The 25,449-nt window shown below is 44.7% G+C and overlaps 1 long non-coding RNA gene and 1 pseudogene across 1 annotated transcript in view; one reads left to right on the plus strand and one right to left on the minus strand.

Annotated features, from left to right (window-relative positions):
* The window catches only part of LOC143935626 (uncharacterized), a 769,099-nt gene that overhangs the window by 371,555 nt on the left and 372,095 nt on the right, over positions 1-25,449 (minus strand). The gene's annotated exons all lie outside the window — the stretch shown is intronic.
* LOC143934903 (ADP/ATP translocase 2 pseudogene) lies at positions 16,699-17,841 on the plus strand (annotated as a pseudogene).

The raw sequence follows: 25,449 nt of genomic DNA on the forward strand, positions 1-25,449 counted from the left end.
AGAGTAATATAAATAAGATAAACATTTTTTTAAAGCACCCCGTCCCGCTGAGCTGACGCATAGAAGCGAACGCATACGCAAGTCACGCCTGAATTTGAAAATGGTGTTCAAACCACACATGTGAGGTATTGCTTCAATTGTTGAAGCCCAAGCAATAATTCTAGCACTAGATCTTCTCTGTAGCTCAAAACTATTAGCCTGTAGACATTTTTAAATGTCACCTATGCAGATTTTTAAGGATAAAAGTTTGTTGCCATTCCACGAGCGGGGCGCAATTTTGAAGTGTGACATGTTGGGTATCAATTTACTCGGTGTATTGTTATCTTTCACATTATAAAAAAAAAATTGGACTAAGTTTATTGTTGTCTTATTTTTTAAGTCAAAAAGTGTATTTTATCCCAAAAACTTGCCCTTGTAAGACCGCTGCACTCTGCTTTATCTCACAGTGTGATATAAAGTATTGCAAAGGTCACCATTTTATTCTCTAGTGTCTAAATATATATATATATATATATATATATATATATATATATATATATATATATATATATATATATATATTGTGGCAGCACGCAGGTAAAATCACCTGGTTGTATTCAGGATGGGAAATATGTGTGTCCTAGATTCAGGCTGTATGCAGACTTTTACAATTAGAGGGGAAGAGTTAATGAGCCCAGCTGAATTAAGTGGGCTCATTAAGGCCTCTACAAAAAACCCCAGCATGCATAGGGAGATGCTCCATCCTGGAACCAGTTTTGTGTGTATAGACTGGGGAGTCTGAGATCTGTTCTGTGCGGTGAGTTAACGCCTGTGTGGCAAACCCCTACAATAGAGACAGGGACTGGGGCAGCACAAGGCTGCACCCAGTTGTTAGACAGGGAGTCTACGTGTGTAGTTAGAGGTCAAGCTGACCAGGATTTATTTTCTTGTTTTATTTTGTTTGGCTGTTTATGTATCACTGCATGTAGCAGAAATAAACCGGATCTTTTGTTTTTTGAACCTACACCGCTGTCTGCTGTGCCTGACTTTGTGTTGTGAACCCATCCAGGGGGTCACACACACCCGCTACCGAGCTAACCCCTCACAGTTGGTGGAGAATTTTGGCAAGTTTTTTTTTTTTTCAATTTTTTTTAAAGGCCAGCATGGAGGAGATACTGAGACAGCTGGCTCTAGCAAATGCAAACCAGCAGCAAACAAATGCAGCTTTACAAAAGAGCCTTGCAGCTCAACAACAAGCCCAGCAGCAGACAAATGCAACTTTGCAGCAGAGTTTGGAAGCTCAGCAACAAGCCCAGCAGCGATCTGAAGCCCGCTTCATAGACCTGTTGCAGAAGCAAGAGCAGAATTTTCAACAGCAAATAGAGACATTGATACAGCAACGTCCGCAGACCAATGAAGCAAGTGGGAACAATAATACCGCATCCTTTGGTGTGAGCCGTTTACTGACAAAAATGACTGGAGAGGATGATCCGGAGGTGTTTTTGACCACATTTGAAAGGACTGCGGAAAGGGAAAAGTGGCCTAAGGAGCAATGGGCTGGACTGGTGGCCCCTCTGTTAACTGGGGAATCGCAGAAAGCTTATTATGACCTAGAGCCTGACCAAGCAAAAGACTATGTGGTGCTAAAAGCAGAAATATTGGCACGGCTGGGTGTCACCCTGGCAGTCCGGGCTCAGCGTGTGCATAACTGGACTTTTCAGGTTGGAAAACCTCCCAGATCTCAAATGTATGATCTCATTCACCTGAGCAGGAAGTGGCTGCAGCCAGAGATTTTGACCGCACCAAACATTGTGGAACGTGTGGTTATGGATCGTTTCCTGAGAGCTCTTCCTACTGCCATCCAAAAATGGGTAAGCCATGGAGACCCAGAAAATGCAGATAAACTTGTGGATCTGGTTGAGAGGTACTTGGCTACAGAGAACTTGACCACCTCTTCCAGGGACTCACGGACTTTCCCCCCTAAGACCAGATCATCCCCAGTGGCGGGTAAGATGACTCCAAGGGGTGAGGGTGGAGAGAGTGAGAGGGTGGGAGTTCTACCTAAGGTCTGGCGGGAGCAGCCCAGGAAGCCCATGCTGCAAGAGGCAGCGAAAAAAATTATTTGCTACCGCTGCCGGCAAGAGGGACATATTGCAGCCAATTGCCCAGTTGTGGATGAGCCTATGCAATGTGACTTTATAAGGGAGAGACGTCAGTCGCTGTTTGCGACAGTTGCATGCACTGCCATTCGGGGACCTGAGAGACATTTATGTAAAATGTGTATTAATGGTAGACATGTTGATGTGTTGCTAGATTCAGGTAGCCTGGTAACATTGATAAAAGCTGAATTAGTTACTACAGAGGTCTCTGGGAAGAACAGGGTGGCTGTTATTTGTGTGCATGGGGACACCCGAGAGTATCCTGTAACTTCAGTGTTTTTTGAGACCCCCAAAGGTAACCTCTCTCATCAGGTGGGGTTAGTGTCTCACTTACCACATGATGCTATTGTGGGAAGGGATTTTCCAAAATTCTGGGAACTCTGGGATTGTCCTGAGCCCCCCACTGGTGCCCCTATAGACCAGGAAGATGACCAGAATTCCTCTGGGAGTGGTGAGGACTCTCCTGAATTTCCCTTGTCGGTATTGGCGGGGGAAACTCGAGAAACTGGGGAGGAGCCAACATCCTCAGTTGAAAACATGCCGTCTGTGGAGTTTTCGGATCTTGAGGTTCACAGGGAAAATTTTGCCACAGAACAGTTAAAAGACCCCACCCTAATAAAGGCACGGGAAAATGTGGTGAAAATAGATGGCGAGTTAGTGAACCCAGATAAGACTTGCACTTACCCGTACTTCACTGTGGAAAGGGACCTGCTGTATCGAGTGGCTCAAAGGGCAGAAGAAACCATTGAGCAACTTGTGGTGCCCAAACCTTACAGGGAGTTGGTGTTAGAATTGGCTCATGGACACATTCTGGGAGGTCATCTGGGGACAGAGAAAACCAGAGAGAGGGTATTGCAGAGATTCTATTGGCCTGGGGTCATGAAGGAAATAGAAAAGTATTGTTCCTCCTGCCCTGTGTGTCAGAAGTCGGCACCTATGCCACATTTCCGTAACCCACTGGTACCTCTTCCTATCATTGAGGTCCCCTTTGAGAGGATCGCAATGGATTTGGTAGGTCCGATAATGAAGTCTGCTAGGGGGCATCAGTACATTTTGGTTATATTGGACTATGCCACCCGTTATCCGGAAGCAATTCCTCTCCGAAATACCTCGGCCAAAACCATAGCCAAAGAGCTATCCCTTGTTTTTAGCCGCGTGGGTATTTGTAAGGAACTGCTTACGGACCAAGGTACACCCTTTATGTCCCGGGTTATGAAAGAATTATGCAAGTTGTACAAAGTGAAGCAATTGCGTACATCTGTGTATCACCCCCAAACAGATGGGTTGGTTGAAAGATTCAACAAAACCCTAAAACAAATGTTAAAGAAGGTGGTGGATAGAGATGGAAAGAATTGGGATTGTCTAATACCCTATCTGATGTTTGCCATTAGGGAGGTACCCCAATCCTCTACGGGTTTCTCACCCTTCGAGTTGCTCTATGGGAGACACCCAAGAGGGCTGCTGGATATCGCCAAGGAAACTTGGGAAAATGAGAGTTCTCCTCACAGGAGTGTGATTGAGCACGTCGCCCTGATGCAAGATAGAATTGCACAGGTAATGCCAATTGTAAAGGAACATTTGACCCAAGCGCAGTTAGCACAGCAGAGAGTGTACAACCGTGGGGCCAAGACACGTACTTTTTCCCCGGGGGATAGGGTCTTGGTGCTAGTCCCTACGGTTGAAAGCAAATTTCTGGCCAAATGGCAAGGTCCATATGAAGTAATTGAAAAAATTAGTGAGGTGAACTACAGGGTTAGACAGCCAGGAAGGCGAAAGCCGGAGCAGATCTATCACGTCAATCTGCTGAAAGCCTGGAGGGATAGGGAATCCCTAGTCGCAGAGACTTTGTCACAAGTACAGCCTGATTGCTTAGTTCCTGAGGTTGGAATAGCAGACACCTTATCGAAACCCCAACAACAGGAGGTTAAAGAGTTTGTACTTCGTAACAAAGAGATTTTCTCTGAGCTTCCGGGACAAACATCTGGCGTAGATCATGACATTATCACCCCGCCAGGAGAAAGGGTAAAACTAAAACCTTATAGAATACCAGAGGCCCGACGGGAGGCAATACGTGGGGAGGTTCAAAGGATGCTGGAATTGGGTGTGATAGAGGAGTCCCAGAGTGACTGGTCCAGTCCTATTGTACTAGTGCCCAAACCTGATGGGAGCTGGCGGTTTTGTAACGATTTTAGACAATTAAATAAAGTTACAAAATTTGACACCTACCCCATGCCACGTATAGATGAGTTGATTGACCGGCTGGGAACAGCCCCATATATGACAACTCTTGATCTCACCAAAGGGTATTGGCAAATTCCCCTGGCCGAGTCGGCCAAGGAGAAAACTGCGTTTGTAACCCCAGATGGGGCATTCCAATATAAGAGAATGCCGTTTGGGTTACAGAATGCACCGGCAACATTCCAGCGGAAAATGGATAAGATTCTGAGGCCCCATCAGAAATATGCTGCAGCTTACCTGGATGATGTGATTATCCATAGCACAGACTGGGTCTCACATTTGCCAAAAGTACAAGCAGTCCTAGACTCTATCCGGGAAGCTGGGTTTACGGCCAATCCAAAGAAGTGTACCATTGGACAGGAGGAGGCCAAATATCTTGGGTACACTATTGGGAGGGGGGTGATAAAACCCCAAGTCAATAAAGTCGAGGCCATACAGAGTTGGCCACGTCCCAACAGCAAGACACAGGTACGAGCCTTTCTGGGAATCGCTGGCTATTATCGACGATTCATTCCCCATTTTGCTTCTCAGGCTGTGCCCCTCACCAACCTGACAAAAGGGAAAGAGTCGGTTATGGTTAAATGGTCCCCAGAGGCTGAGGAAGCATTTCAGTCCTTAAAAACAGCTTTATGTAGCCAGCCAGTGTTGTACTCACCAGACTTCTCTAAGGACTTTGTTGTACAAACTGATGCATCAGACGTTGGGTTAGGAGCAGTGTTATCCCAGGTCTGGAACGGGGAAGAACACCCAGTCATTTACCTCAGCAGGAAGTTGAAGTCCCATGAGGTAAATTACTCCACGATTGAGAAGGAATGTTTAGCAGTGAAGTGGGCTCTAGATTCCCTTCGGTACTATCTGCTAGGTAGGCACTTTGACCTGGTGACTGATCACGCTCCTTTAAAGTGGATGGCTCAAAACAAGGAGACCAATAGAAGGGTAAATAGGTGGTTCCTGGCCCTACAGGAATTTAACTTTACAGTTAAGCATCGCCCTGGTGTTAAAATGGGGAATGTGGATGCTTTGTCTCGGATACATGCGTGTCTGGCTACTTGTGTTACAACCCCAAGGTTGAAACAAGAGGGGGGGGGGTATGTGGCAGCGCGCAGGTAAAATCACCTGGTTGTATTCAGGATGGGAAATATGTGTGTCCTAGATTCAGGCTGTATGCAGACTTTTACAATTAGAGGGGAAGAGTTAATGAGCCCAGCTGAATTAAGTGGGCTCATTAAGGCCTCTACAAAAAACCCCAGCATGCATAGGGAGATGCTCCATCCTGGAACCAGTTTTGTGTGTATAGACTGGGGAGTCTGAGATCTGTTCTGTGCGGTGAGTTAACGCCTGTGTGGCAAACCCCTACAATAGAGACAGGGACTGGGGCAGCACAAGGCTGCACCCAGTTGTTAGACAGGGAGTCTACGTGTGTAGTTAGAGGTCAAGCTGACCAGGATTTATTTTCTTGTTTTATTTTGTTTGGCTGTTTATGTATCACTGCATGTAGCAGAAATAAACCGGATCTTTTGTTTTTTGAACCTACACCGCTGTCTGCTGTGCCTGACTTTGTGTTGTGAACCCATCCAGGGGGTCACACACACCCGCTACCGAGCTAACCCCTCACAATATATATATATATATATATATATATATATATAAAATGTTTGAGGGTTCTAAGTAATTTTCTAGCAAAAAATTATTATTTTAACTTGTAAACACCAAGTTTGAAAAGTAGGCCCGGTCCTTAAGTGGTTAAATAAGATTCAAATGTAGCTGAATAGTATATGTTCTGTTACAAGTAGGTTCTTTCTACTGACTGACAATAATAAGAGATGTACAATACGTTATTACAATACAAATATGCTGTATACAGCTGATCAATTGAACCTGTACAATGGACCTTGCGTTGATAGTTTTTGTTTGTTTGCCAATTTTTTTTGCTTTTGTATGTTGTAACGATGCACAAAGTGTGTAAGCAAACATTTTTTAAAATAGCATTCCTTGATGAATACTGTAGCCTTGCCTAGTTTCTCTAGTCCTTGTTGCTCGCATAGTTCTCAAGTTGTTAAAGTGACCCTGTCTTTATAAAAAGGCTCATAAATGCTTCACCTGTAAAGAAAAAGGCAAATATTTACCACACTGATAAATTCTGTTTTAATTCAGGAAATTTCTAAGCTTAAGGCCCCTTTCAAACTGACGATCCGTTCAGGCCCGCCTGTCAGTTTTTCAGGCGGACCTGAACGGATGCTCCATAGACCTCTATGGAGCGTCGGATGTCAGCGGTGACATGTCCGCTGACATCTGACCCGCTCCGATCCGAAAAAGTGTGACGGAGGAAAAAGCTATTTTTCCATCCGTCTGCGGATTGGATCGGGTGACGACGGACACTGCGGCCCGTTGTCATCTGATCTCCCATAAGGGAGAGCGGCGCTGTAACAGGTCTGTCCCTGCGCAGTGTGCAGAGATGGACCTGTCATCTCCCTGCTCAGCGGTGATCGACAGAGTGATCCCCGCTGAGCAAACGGATATCCACAGGGCGGATCAGCACTGATCCGCCCCCTGTGAAAGGACCCTAACTCTGTGCAGGAACTGACACTTGAAGGTGTGAAGATATCCCGAACACTCACAGCCCTCATTGGTTTCTCCCATCCACTTCTACAGGACTTAGCATTGAAGACCAGAGATTTTGACCTAATGTCACCAATGATCTCAATCAACACTCCAATATACAGCTCAAGCATATTTTATTTAAAATTTTATTTATGGGATTTTGGATGTTTAGCTTTTTGGAGATTAGAGCTTCCAGCTACAAAACCCTTAGCTCTGGTACACACGGTCGGATATTTTGACGGAAAATTTCAGATCGGACTGTGTTGTTGGATAATCCGACCGTGTGTGGGCTCCATCGGGCTTTTTCCGTTGGAATATCCGACCAACAAAGTTTTAGAGCTGGGCTATAAAATTTTCCGACAACATGATCCGATCGGACTTTGTCCAATCGTTTGTAGAGAATTCCGATCGGACAAAGTGCCACGCATGCTCAGATCAAATTCCTAGACCAAAGCTATTGGCTACTAGCCTGAACGTAGTCCCATCGTAACTAAATTACATCATCACGTGACGAACAATCAGATTTTCCGACAACTTTGTCCAACCGTGTGTATGCAACACCAGTTTCGGACAAAATCCGACGGATTTTGTTGTCGGAATGTCCGACCGTGTGTACAAGGGCTAAGACGTTAAAGGAGCCATTATATAGTTACAGAGAAACATGTGATCATATAAGTAAATAGTTATTGTATACTAATCTATTTATAGTTTTAAGATGCTCATGGAATGTAGATAGTTGGTATTTGAAAAAGAGACCTTTATATTGCTTACGTTTGGCTGGACCCTGTACAGAGGGGTCTCCACTTGTTAAACAGGTACCTGTGTTCATTAGTATAGTACATTTCTGACTTAGTTGTTGCAGCAGCCACCTGTAATTGGGACTTTATTGCATGTAATTACCTCATGTGTCAAAGGTATTGTTATGCTCTGCTATTGCATCACACAGTTAGAAGTCATTGCTTTGCATGGGTGGATGTAATCCTTTCATTTCTGTTAAATGTCAACTTGCTGGCTAAGAACTCTTCAGTGGAGGTTATGAATCAAATGCCAAATTAAAGTGTCTGTAAATTATAACTATGCACTTCTCCTATTTGTTTCCTTTTTGCCTGTTACATATGACAATAAAAGTGCCTTTTTACATATCTGTTCAATAAGTGCAAAAAAATACCTGTTGACCATGTCAGAATTTCAGAGATGTCTCGTGCACATTTTTTGTGTTATACAGAATAACTAGTTTGTTTTGTGGATAATAGGATAGGGGTTATTTGATTAGTTTATTAAACGATTTTGTGGCAGTAGCAGTAACATTAGCTCAGAAGTAGTGATGCTGCCACGTAATGACAGATCTCTAAAGCCCCGTACACACGATCGGATATTAATTGGACATTCCGACAACAAAATCCATGGATTTTTTTCTGACGGATGTTGGCTCAAACTTGTCTTGCATACACACGGTCAAACAAAGTTGGTCGGAAATTGTGAACGTCAAGAACATGGTTCAATAGCCAGTGCGGCTCTTCTGCTTGATTCCGAGCATGCGTGAAACTTTGTGCGTCGGAATTATGTACACACGATTTTGTTGTTGGAAAATTTGATATCCAGATCTCAAATTTTGTGTGACGGAAATTCCGATGGAAAATGTCCGATGGAGCCTACACACGGTCGGAATTTCCAACAAAAAGCTCCCATCGAACATTTTCCATCGGAATCCAGGGCATCCCAGGTAACATCATTGCCCTTGTCCTCATGTTGATGAGAGCAAGGGCCTCTTTCCCACAACCCTGGCCTGGTGGTTGCGGGCGTCTACCAACAGGGAGATTATCATAATCTGGAAGCTCTTTTTAAAGCGGTTGTCAACCGTGGCTGGTTTAAAAAACAAAAAACAAAAACAACACCTGTAAGACAATAGCATAATTTGCTAGTATGCATTGCATACTAGCACATTATGAAATACTTACCTTAGATCGAAGCCCTCCACGCTGTCATCGCTGAAAGGGCTCATATCTTCTCCCGGTCTTTCTTCTGGGTTCGTGGGCATGCACGGGAGCCCTTGGTTCCGGCACAAAGCTCTGAAGTTTCTGGCAAGGTATGCAGGAACTTCAGAGCGCATACGCCGGTGATGTCACTGGCTGCACCCAGGGTGAATATTTCCGAAAAGGTGCACGTTTAGGAGATTTTAATTTTACCTACAGGTAAGCCTTATTATAGGCTTAGCTGTAGGTAAAAATCACAAAGCGGATTTTACTACCGCTTTAAGATAAGGAAATCCCCAAATAATGCTCCCTATATAAATAAGGGGTAGTACCCATGCTTATTCAGAAAAAATAAATGTAAGCAGTAAATAATGAAAATACACTTTTTGACAAGTATTTCAATAATAATAATAAAAAAAGTCCCACAATGTACATAAGCACATTGTCCATTGATGCAGAGCCTCTATTCTGGATGAATAACGCTCACCGACCTACGTAAAAAAAAAAATCCCACCAACCAACAGACGCCTCTGATCCCGCTGCTCACTCATGCCAAACGACATCTCTTGGGCCCCACCGATAAATGTAAACAAAGAAGCGGGGTCTCCAAAAATGACTATATTTTGTCAAAGTCATTGTCCAAATATGGGTGTGGTCATATTTGGTCAGTGATGATAGTGATATCCCCACAGCTTTGTTTACCTGGTTCGGGACCCCCGGCAAGTAAAGGAACGAGGCTGGGTACCGCTGCTAAGGATGCAGCAAGTCTGCATCTGCATTTCCTTAAACTGGTTGTAAACCATGCCCTTTTATGAGTCACTTCTGACAGCTTATCCCGACTGCATGAGTTAATTTTTGGTTCTGATGGAGAGCTCCAGCACACAGTCTGTGATTCACAGCCACAGTTGTGCATGTTCTTGTGTACTTTGAGTGGGGGGCGGGGTTGCCCCTTCCCTCCAATCAGGGTTCAGGGCTCTCCTCACTGAGCTCTGCAGTGTGTAACTTCACCTCCTTGCCCCCTGCTTTTCAGAGCTGAGAGATATTGTGTAAAAGATGTGTTTTGGATGGCTGTAGAGGAGAGATACCTGCAGATAAACAAATACAACTTATGTAGGAGGATTTGTGTCACCTCTGTGTATTACCTGATGTCAGTTACTTTACCAGGTAATGTAAGGGTTTACAACCACTTTACCAACCAATGACAAGAAATTCAGTGATGGGCGCAAAACGAATTTGTGTGTGGACTGTATCTAGAGCTCATCCCTTTACAGGGTGCTTGTAGAACCATCATAAAGCTTGAAAAATGTAAACTTAAATCAAAACCTCAAGGTTAATAAGCAAGAAATTGTGAAATTAAGTGTTTGGGGAGCTGGGCATTGTCATGTACAAATGTAAAGACACAGTTTAAAAAGTACTCTACAGCAGGGAGAGGGTCTTCATGTTTAATGTGACTCTGAGGACAACATCAGAAAAACACTATTCCTTTCAATTTGGGAAATGCCTTTAAGCTGTACATGGTTAGAGAAAAGAACAATTCTCACAAACAATGTCAGTGACATTAAATTTTGGTATCACATATTTTGCATCTGTAATTGACTTTTTTTTAACTTTTATAATATATAATATTGTTCGCTTAAATAAAGCAGCAGCATTTTGATTCATTAAAATACGAAATAAAAGTTTTCATTAGGTGATTTTGGCTGTGACGTAGGGTTGCCACCTTTTCTTCAAGTCAAACCCGAACACTTTAGCGGCTCACAGCATTTTGTTTTTATGCATATATTTTGCTATTAAATAACATTTCTAATCATATGAAGTTAATAACAAGGGCCCCCCTTTTACATCTGGACTCGCAGAGTTCCCTTTCACTATAAGGGTGACTCTGCAGACTCTGATGTAAGGGAGAACTCTGGGGAGTAAGGGATGCTCTGGGAAACCATGATTTAAGGGGTAACACAGAGAACTCTGATGTATGGAGAGGACTCTGATGTAAGAGGAAACACTGTGACCTCTGGTATAAAGGGGAACTCTGATGTAAGGGGTGACCTGAGAACTCTGACACTCTCAGCTTAGACATCTGCATGCAGCAACCCTGCTGGGAAGCCATAGTCCAGTCTAAATAATGTGTCCGGGTTTCAGGCAGTCTGAAACCCGGACACATGATTCCAAACCCCAACTGTCCGGGTGAATCCTGGACAGATGGCAACCCTACTGTGACGCCTATTTTTTTCTAGTGGTATGAGGCCTAAATTGAATGGTGGAAACAGAAGCCATAACACATCTAGCCAAACATTAATAAAATGTCAAAAGAGAGAACACAAAAACTTTAAAACCACAACACTAAATTTTACCAAACTCCTACCATTCTCATATCCCCAATTATTCCCAAAACAATAAATGTATAGATTTCAGGCATGGGTTTGTAGAAACTGGCCAGTCAGGGCAGTATACAAGCACTTAAATTGGTGGCACATAGAAAAAGCTCTGCAGTGTGGGCCTTTTTTATCTGCTGCTGACAACTTCTGCATGGCCGTTTTTAAGGCAGGGCAAAAGGGGCAGCTGCCCAGGGCCCTGTCATTGTTGTGGGGCCCAAAGCAGCTGCCTCATACTTGCCAACTATCCTGGTTTAAATTCCCTCAACCCTTGAGGTTTTAGTCCTGTGCTGTGTCCCAATATCTCAGTGTGAAGTGCTGATACTAATGCTGCCCAGCTCTGCCCTTAGGTTGTGTACAGATGACTCACCTGCAGACCCTGTGTTTACATGGAAATTACCAGCACTCATATGTAAATAGCAACGACAGTCATATGTAAATAGCAGCAGCCGGCAGCATTGGTATGTATATGCATAGGGATGCAGAGCATAGAGCAGGTCAAGGGAAGGGCAGACAGCAGCAAAAAGTTAAAGTGTTTGTAAACCCTCTCCTATACCCAGTATACCCAGTTTTACTTGTATATCTGCTGTCTTTCCCTTTCTACACTCTTTAGAAAGTGCAGATCATGTTAGAAATCTTTCTTCCTCATTCAGCAGTGGAAGGGAAGTCTGGGCTTACACTGTGTGAGAGCTGATCGGAGGAGAGGCACACCCCCCATCCACACAGGCAGAGGAATGAAGGAACTTGCAGAGCTGTAGTCTGAATAGACCAGTTCCCTGCTAATCTCCCTCTAAGCTCCCTCCCCGACACAAATTTTTAGCTCATGTTATCTCATGTGTCAGAGAATTTGTCAGAAGTGACTCATGCTGATAACAGAGGAATGGAGCAACAGAGAGAAACAGCACTCAGAGCTTTGGAGAGTGATAAGAAAACACTACAGATATACAGTATGTGCTTAGGTCAAACTTAATGAATGAGGCTTACAACCACTTTAGTTGTTACCCAAATCCTTTTCTGTAGCACATATCATTTTCTTTTTTTTTAGTGGTGCAGAAGTAAAGCAGCTGATATCCTGAATAACTTTCCTGGATTGTCCAACAGAGACAACCAAAAGTTCCAGGTGCTGTTCTGCTTGAGCTTAAAATTTCCAAGGAAAGGGGGGAGGGGGTGCATGCACAGTGCGGAACAGGGAAGCAGCTAGGAAAAAGAGCTCCGGGGACTTCAGAGACATACAAGCACTCCCCAGGACTTTAATACGATCAACGCGCATCTTATGCAAGCTCTCCCTCCCGAGGGACCATCCGTGCATGCCGACAAACAAAAAAACAAGCAGAAAACCGTGCAGCGGTCACTTACTAACTACCTGTTGTGGGCTCGTCAACAGGCCGGAATGTCTCAAAATGGCGCCCAGTCCAAGTCACCTCTGCTGGAGACTAACGGTGCAGTTCTCTCCCCGCCATCACAAGGTGAGCAGATTGCACCACTGACTAAGGCGGACTTGGAGGACAGCTTGGCAGCTATGTATGACAGGCTGGCAAGAAAATTTCAGGCAGAGCTCCACAAGTTGACCAATACTCTCTCTCAGGAGATAGCTTCGCTGGGCAGTTGCACAGATCTCCTGGAGGTGAGGCACGACGAGCTTCACTTAGCCTACACTGACCTAAGAAAAGACCATGAGTCTCTGGTCGATGCGGTTATCCAGCTCCAAAATCACATGGAAGATCTGGACAACCACAACAGAAGGAACAATATCAGTGTCCGCGGTGTTCCAGAGATGGTCACTGACCTGCCAGACGCTATCAAAAGGCTGTTTAATTCTCTCCTGCCAAAGCTCCTGGAGGAGTCATTCACATGCGATCGCCTTCACAGGGCGCTCAGACCCAAACCTCCTCCAGAAAAGCCTCCCAGGGACATAATCATGTGCCTAAAGGATTACTTAACCAAAGAGGAAATCCTCAAAGCTTTGTGCATTCTCCCTTCATCATGCTGTACGGTTTACCCCTACAGATATACCCAGATATATCCCCAGCAACACCGGAGAAACGTAGGAGGATGAGGGAGGTAACTTTGTTCCTCCACTCGGCACAAATCCGTTATAGATGGGGCTTTCCGTTCAAATTGATTATACCCCACATCGGCTCTACTTATATCGCAACTACCATCAAAGAAGGCAAAGATGTCCTTCCTGGAGCCACAACAAGTCGCGAGACTCCCTTCTACCCCACAGCCATCCCCGATCTGGGCTACTCCATCGCCGCAGAGAGACTGCAGATCCCACAGACTGTCTTTACAACCAGAGATCTGAAGTTAACAAAGCTGCAGCTTGTGAACTTTTATCTATCTTGAGAGACAGAACTTGACAGAACTTGAATCATCCTTATAAGATACATCTCACAGCCCGCATGACTCGACCGAACGTTACCCCCCCAGAGGAGGGGGGAGGGGAAGGAGGGAAGGAGGAAAAATGTGAAGTCAGAATAGAAAGCACCCTGTCCCCTCCTCTTTTATTTTATTTTTTGTTTTTCCCCTTCCTATACCGGCATGTCCTAGCATATTAATGTTCTGTCTCCGAATCCCTGGAAGAACACTGTTTGCCTGCTCGTGGTAACCCCCCCCCCCCCTTATTTGCTCCACTCCTTTATTCCCACTCAACTATCCTAACTAGGATCTTGGGAGAGGACTTGGACGAGTTCTTCCTCCCCCATTTAACTTTTCCTCCGGATAGTGGGCTCTATTAGGAAGCTTGTGGAATTTTGAACTTTCAGTCCACCAAATATAATTAAGTTGGTCTGGATGGAATATACCTCCAGACCAAGAAGTTTGTAAAGTTTCATTTTATTTTGTTTTGATGTTTGTTTCTGCCATGTCACTCAGTCCTAATATTAGAGGTATATATGTCTTGTCTGCATTGTCCGTTATGTTATCCCCTGGCTTTGGACTCTTCCCCAAATGCACTATCACTTATCGCACCTTAAACCTGCCACAGGTTACTGACCGCAATGGGCGTTCACATAGTCTCTCATGTGAGGGGTTTTAACTCCCCACAGAAGAGAAGAAAAGCCTATAGATTTCATAAATATATGGGTGCGGACATAATTTTATTACACGAGACCCATTTTTCATCTTCTTCTCACCCAAGCATCTTCGATAAATCCTATAAGCTTCACTCCTTTACAACATTTGAGTCCAAGGCCAGAGGAGTAGCTGTGTTTATTAGGAATAATGTTTCATTGGAGGTATCTCACATTTATAAAGACCCTAATAGTAGGTTCTTGATTATCCAGGGGAATATTAAAGGTAAGCCAATCACTATAGCTAACCTGTATGCACTGAACTCTGCCCAAAGTGCTTTTTAGGTTTTCTTGAACGATATGTTTCCCCCCATCTCATAGTAGGCGGTGATGTTAACCTAGTGGCACATCCATTTCTAGATAGGAGCAGAACTAGCCATTACACCAACGCTTTTCCTAAATCCCTCACAAGGGCCCTAGATACCCTTCATCTTTTAGACACCTGGCGGGCATTAAATATAGGGACTTGGGAATATGCACATTATTCTAGTCCCCACGGGAGTTACGCGAGGCTGGATTATATCCTCTCCTCACCTGTCCTGGTAGCTAACTCACCTAAACCAACCATCTGCATATGCCCTTGATCGGACCACCACGTGGTCTCCTTCCATACAGCCCATATAGGTTTATCCCCCTCAGTAGCCTCTTGGAGATTAAACAATTTTTTGTTATCTGATCCCATGACCATCGCACAAATATCCAAACAGATCGAGGAATATTTTAGAATTAACGACACTGATGACATTTCTCCCTAAACCTTATGGATAGCCCACAAAGCTGTTTTACGTGGTTATCTAATTGAAACAGCAGTTTGCAAAAAAAGACAAAAACTTGCTACTATTAGATCCTTTACCCAAGATTTAAATAAACTGTACCATGTACATGCTCAATCCCAATCTCCTATTATCTTATCCCAAAATGTGCAAAAAAGAACAGAATTAGATACCATCCTTTCTGATATCACAGAAAAATCACTACGATGGTCCAAAGCAAAGTTTTTATTGCATAGCAACTCTGCATCAAGAAATTTTTTACGAAAACTACACCAATCTCTTCAACCCACCCATGTATATAAACTTAGGAATAGCTCTCGCCATCTAGTCACTCACCCCAAAGAGGTTTTACAGATTTTTACATCCTTCTACCAGACTTTACTATCCCCTCCTAAGGCCCCCCCCCCCCCCCTGCTGAGGGACTTTCCCAGTGGCTCGACTCTTTACAGCTCTCAAAATTCACAGACGAACAGTTAAACACTTTGAATGCCCCTTGTATGGAACAGGACATTTCTCCATTTCTCTCATCATTAAATCCCTTAAAACTTCCACTGCCCCAGGCCCTGACGGATTCACCTCCTTATATTATAAAAAAATTGCACATTTATTGGCCCCAAAATTAAACAAAGCAATTAATCATACCCTTCAAGGCCACACACTCCCGGCAGATATGCTTTTCGCTAACATGACACTAATCCCTAAACCGAATAAAGATCACGCCCTCCCCCAGAACTTTAGAACAATTTTGGTGCTTAATAATCCTAGCAAACAGACTAGCCCTCATAATTACTTCTTTGATAGGTCCCGAGCAAACAGGTTTCATTCCCAATAGACAAATTACAGATAATATTAGATTGGCAGCTAACATCATTCAAGACGCAGATCTTTTTTCCCGAAAAGTACTTATCCTAGGTTTGGACATACATAAGGCCTTTGATAGTGTCGTATGGCCCTACTTAGACCAAGTTTTAGCTAAATTTGTTCAAAGTATATCTAGAGACAAAACTTTTTTTGGTTCATTTTGGATAGAGTATGGAATAATGTAAACCTTGGTGATTTTTTTTTTTTTTTTTTTAAGACTGTACCCCATTGGGGGGATTTCTTTTACATTTCTGTTCCAGTGAAAACCATAACATTTTGGATTTGGAATAGATGAATCTCCCCAATGGATAGACAAGCAGCAATACACACCTGTCAGGTACATTAAAACTTCTCCACTATATTCAAAACAAATTCTTTCTTGTTCATTACTGGACACATGATTCAGAGACTAATGTTATATTTCTACCTACAGGATGATGTAGACACTAGAAACAAACAAAAAAAGCATTGACCAGCCCAGTACAATCCTTCCTACTTCCAGCATGCCTCAGTTTCCTGCTATTGTTCTAGGAGGGAAGACTTTTCTCTTCTGAAAAAGCTTAGGGATTTTTTGTAGCCATTGTTACTGCATTCAAGATTAATATCATTACCAGCCCTCGGAAGCTCAGTGCTGCAGTAAGAGCCACTCTTCTAGAACACCGGCCGACATCATGACCGACCCAGCGATCTCCTTCTCCAAGGACTTCTTGGCCGGCAGTGTGGCCGCTGCTATCTCCAAGACCGCTGTAGCGCCCATTGAATGAGTCAAGCTTTTGCTTCAAGTCCAACATACAAGCAAACAAATCACAGCCGACAAGCAATACAAAGGAATCATGGACTGTGTTGTCCGTATCCCCAAAGAACAAGGTTTCGTGTCTTTTTGGCGTGGTAACCTCGCCAATGTGATCAGGTATTTCTCAACCCAGGCCCTCAACTTTGCCTTCAAAACAAGTACAAGAAGATCTTCCTTGATAATGTTGACAAGAGGACCCAGTTCTGGCGTTACTTTGCTGGAAACCTGGCATCTGGTGGAGCTGCTGGAGCCACCTCCTTGTGCTTCATCTACCCACTTGACTTTACTCGAACCCGTCTAGCTGCTGATGTTGGAAAGTCTGGCGCTGGCAGAGAATTAAAGGGTCTTGGTGATTGCCTTGCCAAGATTTTCAAATCCGATGGGCTTAAAGGTCTCTACCAAGGTTTCAATGCTTCTGTCCAGGGAATCATCATTTACAGAGCTGCTTATTATGGAATCTACAACACAGCTAAAGGCATGCTTCCAGATCCCAAGAACACACACATATTTATCAGTTGGATGATTGCTCAGACAGTAACAGCAGTGGCGAGCTTTGCCTCTTTCCCATTTGACACAGTCCGTCATCGTATGATGATGCAGTCTGGAAGAAAAGGAGCTGAGATCATGTACAGTGGCACAATTGACTGCTGGAAGAATATAGCAAGAGATGAAGGTGGCAGGGTTTTCTTCAAGGGTGCCTGGTCCAATGTGCTCAGAGGAATGGGTGGTGCTTTTGTCTTGGTCTTGTACGATGAGCTCAATAAAGTCATCTAAGTTTATCTATGTTCAGATGTCTGTGACCTGGCATGCTGTATTATGTAACATACCCTGAATGTTCTGGACTTTCTCTTTTTTTTGTTTTTGTCAAGCACACCTTTATTTATAAAATATAACTGGTAATTTTACTGGTTGATATTTGGGAAAACAAGTTTATTCCATTTCACCAGCTTTCCACATTAACATAAATCATTCACTTTATACCCACTAAACTATCAGTGGGGCCTGCATTTGTAGTGCAAATCTGATAGGTGGGCTTACCTGATGGGACTCAATCCAACGTTCATGTTTTTAAATAACCTAGGTTGGAGGAAATAAAAAATATGGATAAAAAAAAAAAAAGATTAATATCATTAATTCTTCATTCAAGATTGTACTACACACTGCTTGAGCTGGTCTTTATGCACAGCTATCCAGATTGGCATATCAATAGCTTTGCAGGCCATACCTGGACCCCGTTTAACTGGACAATTGCAGGGCTAGTCAGTGATCTTTGACACCATGTCTACGACTGCATACTCACTTGTCAGTGATTTATAGGTAGGTTTCCCCAACCCCCCTCCCCTTTATTGAGTTTTTTAATTCAATATCATTCCCTACTTTCATATAAATCATGTGCTTTCTCCTGATGAGCAGCACCAAGCCGTGAAACGCGTTGAGCTACCAGATGCCGTGTATCCCAGCATTTCCATATCAATACTATATGCCATTCACCTACACCATTATATCTTATGACAGGATCAGGAAGGTCATAGGCCATGCAGCCGTTACCTTGTATTATATGTGTACCGCAGTATGACCATTGGTGGACTCTGTATTTTATTATGGTATTCATTTATAACCATGTTATTACAACTTACCTCTGTTGTAGAAATCAACACTGTAAAATGTATGCGTTTCTATGTACATGGAATAAATGTATGTAATCATGTTTTTACAGATTATTTAATCTCTTAATATCCATTGTATTCTATTCAACCCTGTGCTTCACTCAAAGTCCCACCCCTTTTTGCTCTCAATTTCTGAGTAGCCATGTAGGTTGAGCACCGGGAGCTATAACTTTAATAGAAACAATATGCCATTATTGTTATCCCTATTATTTCCAGCGGTTACAATGGGAAGGGTTAACTCATAGGGAATAAGTGCTAGTGAAATTTGTTCATGCTGTTCTTCCTGCCATGCAGAGGCAAAATTGCAAACTTAATTTCTAATTCTGACCACATACCACCTTCCTCTGCAGAATTGTTATGTTGAGCCCTAACAAAGGTTCTGTCTGATGCTGAATCTCAAAAATCTTTGACTAACGATATTGCCATTGAGGAGTCGCAGGCTACTGCCATTAATGGGAGACTTAGAAAGACTATTTTGGCTCTTACCTCTACTTTGAAACTGGAGGATCATCCTTCCGCTTCTACAGTGCTGCTACCTTTTCAGGATCCCTTAGAGGCCCTAATGCCATGTACACATGACCGGTTTTCTGAAGAGTTCCGACAGAATTCCGCTGAAATTGTCTTGCGTACACATGATCACACCAAAGTCCGATCGTCAAGAACGCTGTGATGTACAGCACATACGACAGGACTAGAAAAAGGAAGTTCAATAGCCAGTAGCCAATAGCTTCCACCTCGTACTTGCTTCAGAGCATGTGTCGTTTTTGGTCTGTCAGAACAGCATACAGACAAGCGGTTTTCCAGATAGGAATTGGTTCCGTCGGAAATATTTAGAACATGTTCAATTTCTAAAAATGGAAAAAATGTGTAAACTGCGCTTGGATGCAGGATGATTAAAATAAACAATAATACTAAAATAAATAAATAATAGGCAGCGGCTCAAAGTGAGATACAGACACTCAAATGCAAATAAAAAATAAAAAAGAGCAGCGCCAATAGTGCTAAATAAATAATGGAAAAATAAATGACATAAATAAAAATAAATGACCATACATATAGTGTTCACAAAGAAAGTATCACCAATCTCTAAAAGATGGGGACCTTATATCTAATAAGATAAACATAACTAAAAATTAATATAAATAAAGTCCATTAAGATGATCCGAAAATCCAGGCGTTCAACATATCACCACCGTGATCACACACAATTCTTGAAAAATCTTGTGCTAAGTTTCTCCTACTTAGCTCCAGAGATTGGGATTTGGCTATCTCCCCATATTGAGGGTATTTGGATACAGGAGGCTTGATTGGAGCTCTAGTCTTTCTACTTCGATTTAAATATCTCCAAGGCTTTAATTATCCATTCATCTGGTAAGCGCATCACTAAGGCCGCGTACACACGGGCGGACTGTTCGCCCAACCTTGTCCGCTGAACAGTGTTTGGGCGGACAGTCCGCTCGTGTGTGGGCTTTCAGCGGACAGTTTCAGCGGACAGTTGGACGGACAAAGTCTTTCGGAAATTCCGAAAAACTGTCCGCTGAAACTGTGTTTGAGCGAACAGTCCGCCCGTGTGTGGGCCTGTCCGCTGTACTTTCGAAATGAGCGGACTGTTCCCGCTCGGAAAGTCCGCCCATTTCGAGCGCGTGTACAGGTAGGCGGGGCCCGCGAAGGAGACGTCGCGGGCTCCGCCGCCTGGAATGGGCTTAAAGGGGAACCCCAACGCCGAAAAAAATCGGCGTGGGGGTTCCCCCAAAGTCCACACCAGACCCTTGTCCGAGCACGCTACCCGGCCGGCCAGGAAAGGGGGGCGAGCGAGCGCGCCCCCCCTCCTGAGCCGTACCAGGCCGCGTGCCCTCAACATGGGGGGTGCCTTGGGGAAGGGGGGGCCGCGCGGCCCCCCCACCCCAAAGCACCTTGTCCCCATGTTGATGAGGACAAGGGCCTCTTCCCGACAACCCTGGCCATTGGTTGTCGGGGTCTGCGGGCAGGGGGCTTATCGGAATCCGGGAGCCCCCTTTAAGAAGGGGGCCCCCGGATACCGGCCCCCCACCCTATGTGAATGAGTATGGGGTACAATGTACCCCTACCCATTCACCTGTGAAATAAAGTACAAAAAAAAACACAACACAGGGAAAAAATATTTTATTGCACAGCTCCGGGGGTCTTCCGTCTTCGGGGGTCTTCTCGCCGGACTCCTCCGCTATCTGTGTGTAGCTCTTTTACTAGCGGAGGAGTCCGGCTTTCTTCCTCCCCGCCGCCGGCCTCTTCTCCCGACTTCGGGGGTCTTGTCCCCCTCTTCGGTTCTTCTGCCGGGCCACCGCGCCTTCTTGTAGCTCTTTTACAGGCGGTGGCCCGGTCTTCTGTCGCCGCTGTCGTCGCCGCCGCCGCCGCCTTCCGTTCTTCTTCTTCTTCTTCTTCTTCTTCTCCTGGAGATGTTGACTCGACGAGCTCTCCGGCCGGAATGCCAGGGACACGCTCCGCTGCCACTTATATAGTGACAATGGGGCGGTGTCACATGGTATATGACACATGGGTTGGTCACATGGTGACCCCGCCCCCTTACGATGTCATAGTCCCCATGTGACATCAACCCATGTGACCAACCCATGTGACATATACCATGTGACACCGCCCCATTGTCACTATATAAGTGACCGCACAGCACGGCTCTGGCATTCCGGCCGGAGAGAGCGACGTGTCAACATCTCCTGGAGAAGAAGAAGAAGAAGAAGAAGAAGAAGAACGGAAGGCGGCGACAGCGACAGCGGCGACAGAAGACCGGGCCACCGCCTGTAAAAGAGCTACAAGAAGGCGCGGTGGCCCGGCAGAAGAACCGAAGAGGGGGACAAGACCCCCGAAGTCGGGAGAAGAGGCCGGCGGCGGGGAGGAAGAAAGCCGGACTCCTCCGCTAGTAAAAGAGCTACACACAGATAGCGGAGGAGTCCGGCGAGAAGACCCCCGAAGACGGAAGACCCCCGGAGCTGTGCAATAAAATATTTTTTCCCTGTGTTGTGTTTTTTTTTGTACTTTATTTCACAGGTGAATGGGTAGGGGTACATTGTACCCCATACTCATTCACATAGGGTGGGGGGCCGGTATCCGGGGGCCCCCTTCTTAAAGGGGGCTCCCGGATTCCGATAAGCCCCCCGCCCGCAGACCCCGACAACCAACGGCCAGGGTTGTCGGGAAGAGGCCCTTGTCCTCATCAACATGGGGACAAGGTGCTTTGGGGTGGGGGGGCCGCGCGGCCCCCCCTTCCCCAAGGCACCCCCCATGTTGAGGGCACGCGGCCTGGTACGGCTCAGGAGGGGGGGCGCGCTCGCTCGCCCCCCTTTCCTGGCCGGCCGGGTAGCGTGCTCGGACAAGGGTCTGGTGTGGACTTTGGGGGAACCCCCACGCCGATTTTTTTCGGCGTTGGGGTTCCCCTTTAAGCCCATTCCAGGCGGCGGAGCCCGCGACGTCTCCTTCGCGGGCCCCGCCTACCTGTACACGCGCTCGAAATGGGCGGATTTGCCTCCGCCTTACGTGGGCGAGTCCGTTCATTTCAAAAGTTGAGCGGACTGTTTGGCAAACAGTTCGCTGAAACAGTCCGCTCGTGTGTGGGCAAGTCCGCTCATGCAAATTTTGAGCGGACTGTTTGCCGAAACTGTTTGACGAACAAGGTTGGGCAAACAGTCCGCGCGTGTGTACGCGGCCTTATCTGGTGACGGCACAAGATTTTTCAAGGATTGTGTGTGATCACGGTGGTGATATGTTGAACGCCTGGATTTTCGGATCATCTTAATGGACTTTATTTATATTAATTTTTAGTTATGTTTATCTTATTAGATATAAGGTCCCCATCTTTTAGAGATTGGTGATACTTTCTTTGTGAACACTATATGTATGGTTATTTATTTTTATTTATGTCATTTACTTTTCCATTATTTATTTAGCACTATTGGCGCTGCTCTTTTTTATTTTTTATGTTCAATTTCTAGGTCCGTCAGAATTTTCGAAAAAAAAGTCCAATGAGGCACACACACGATTGGAATATACAATGAAAACATTCCGCTCACGTGTACGCGGCATTAGACTACCAAGATCTTTCTGGTGTACCCATTAGTCCCAGAAGTCCCTTATCCTTCAATGTATCCATTACTATACAATATATGCTCCAAGATGTTTTTAGGAATGCCATAAACAAATGTTTGGAGATTCTTTCCAAAACTTTGCTTTCTCTAGCTGGCCCTACATCCAGCCTAAAACTAAAATCTCTAAATCTACTTCCAGCCACAATCTAAGGCTAACCTATCTTGCCATGTAAAGCAAAAACCACTATGCATACCTTCTCTGAAGCCACTCCAGTAGGGTCTCCAGTGGCAGATGCTGTGTGCAGGAGAGAACCGTTAGCGGCTGGGAAATGCCTGGGAAGTGACATCACCTATAGAGTTACTATGGGGCTTGTCATTATCGGCTGCCTCTTCTGCACACGCCTACACAGAGAAGTTGGCGCTGACAGCTCAGCGTGGGACCGGACTGGCTTCTGAAAAGGTATGTATAGCAATTTTTGTTTTACAGGGCTAGGTAGGTTAGTCTTAGCCCTTGTACACACGGTCGGAGAATCCGTCGGAATGTGTCCTATCGGACCGTGTGGTTGGATAATCCAACTGTGTGTGGTATGCATCGGACTGTTTCCGTCGGAACATCCGTCGGACCAAATTTTCCAACTTGCTGGAAATATTTTCCGACAAACTGGACCGATCGGACATACTCCTCATGATCATGTGTAGCCTACTCCGACGGACAAGGTGCCACGCATGCTCACATTCAAATTCCGACACGGAAGCGCTCATTCAGGTAAAACTACTGCTCGTAAGCGATATAGCACATTCGCCACGCTGCAATGTTAAAAATTCTTTCATGAAGCGCATTCTCTTGTTCTTTACAATGCTGCAAGAACGAACTTCTTTTGATGCTCATAGTCACACACACTTCTCCCGAACGTATTTCATTACTCTTTTTTAACCATTTCAGCAATACAATTATAGTTTGCGTCACATCTACACAATTTTAGATTTTGTTTATTCTTTTTTGGATGTGTTTTTTTTTGGATTCCCTAAAAATCTCCTTTTTTTGGGGTGTTTTGTGTGTGTAAACTTACCACAATATCAGTTATCTTGCAAGTACAGTGTCAAGTACAAATCAGTAAATCCAAAAGTGATAAGACAACACCAAAGAAAGTAGTGCTCTTCCTCTCAACACAGCAAAAACACAATACACTCACCAGAGATACATGACCCCTTTTCTCAAAGAAGGTCAAAAATCACTTATGGTATCCCCAAAGGGCAATCTCCCAAGTGTGGCTGTGAGATTCCTATTCGGTTTACTCCTCTACCCGCAATGAAGCTCCATGCACACTGAAGCTCAAAAAAGCGATTTCTGGACGCCAGATTGCTGGCACAAAACGCTGGTTTAAAAACCTGCTTTTAACAGCGTTTTATACTAGCGTTTATGAGCGTTTTACAGCGTTAGCGTTAATGGGCGTTTTTTATAAAAATACACAGAGGACACTCCAAAAATCCCACAATGCATTGAAAAATAGAATTCCCGAACACTAATGAACGAGCGTTTATGAGCGTTTACAAGCGTTTATGAGCGTTTATCGGCGTTTGTCGTTTTTTGGCGCTGAAAAACGGCACTTTGAACGCGAATTTCTGGCGTTCAGAAAAAAGCCCATAAACTCCACTGTTTATTAAAGCTGAAAAACGTCCATGTGTGCATGGACACATAGGCTAACATAGAGTGGAGTTTATGGGCTTTTACAAAAAACGCCCAAACTCCAATAAACTGCAGTTTATGAGCTCCAGTGTGCATGGAGCCTGACAGTGGTCATCAACCATGTCCTCAGGGCCCACTAACAGGCCAGGTTTTATGTATTACCTTGGGGAGATGCAGACTATAATACTGCAATCACTGAGCAGCAAATGATATCACCTGTGATGTATTTCAGTTATCTTGTAAGCCTGGCCTGTTAGTGGGCTCTGAGGACAGGGTTGATGACCATTGCGCTATGATACCCTGTACACATGGATGACTGGACAACACCATTTAATTAATAGTGCTCCTGGTGATGGTGTCCAATCATTCATGTGTAAGCCCCTGTACACACGGTCGGAGATTCTGCCAACCAAATCCGTTGGATTTTGTCCGTCGGATTGTGTTCGAAACTGTTGCATACACACGGTCGGACCAAGTTTTCTGATTTAGCGGTTGCCAAGAACGCGGTGACGTAAGCCGTGTATGGTGGGACTAGAAAAAGGAAGTTCAGCACCACGTCCGGCACCCTTTGGGCTCCTTCTGCTGATCTCGTGTCTATCACGTGTTTTAGTAGAAGTTTGGTGAAAGACGATTCGCGCTTTTCAGATTAGTGATTCAGATCGCTACCGCTCTTCAGTTTGTGCTTGTCTTTGTGTATCTGATAATCAGTGCGTGCAGTCATTAAGTATTTGCTTCTCATTGTGGACTATACCTTGGTATAGTACGCTTTGAAAGGCATTTTTTATTGTCTGCTATTCAGGTCGTCCTTTCAGGCCTTACTGTTTATCGGTGCTTTCTGGTGTCCGTTCTGACCAGCCGACCGTTTTCAAAATATGTTTCGTCTACGTACTCGACGTACAGTTTGTGCTGTGCAGGGGCTTCGTGTTGGGGTTCTTACTTTGACTTTGACACAAGCCCGGTCCATGAACAGGGAGGGGAGGCGTTTGTGGACCAAGAATTGGTTGCGCCAGCGTCACCAGTTCTCCCACATGCCTTTTCTCCGTGAAATCCGCAAGAATAATCCCGATCATTTCTGGATTTTTCTCAGGATGACGGACCCCATTTTTCACTGTCTGCTGGCTTTGCTGACCCCTTATATCACCAGACAGGATACCTGCATGTGGCAAGCCATCACTCCGGAGCAGAGGCTCATTGCCACGTTG

This window comes from Lithobates pipiens, unplaced genomic scaffold, assembly GCF_037356315.1.
Source record: "Lithobates pipiens isolate NorthernLeopardFrog02 unplaced genomic scaffold, aLitPip1_a1.2 Scaffold_28, whole genome shotgun sequence".
NCBI classification, from domain to species: Eukaryota; Metazoa; Chordata; class Amphibia; order Anura; family Ranidae; genus Lithobates; species Lithobates pipiens.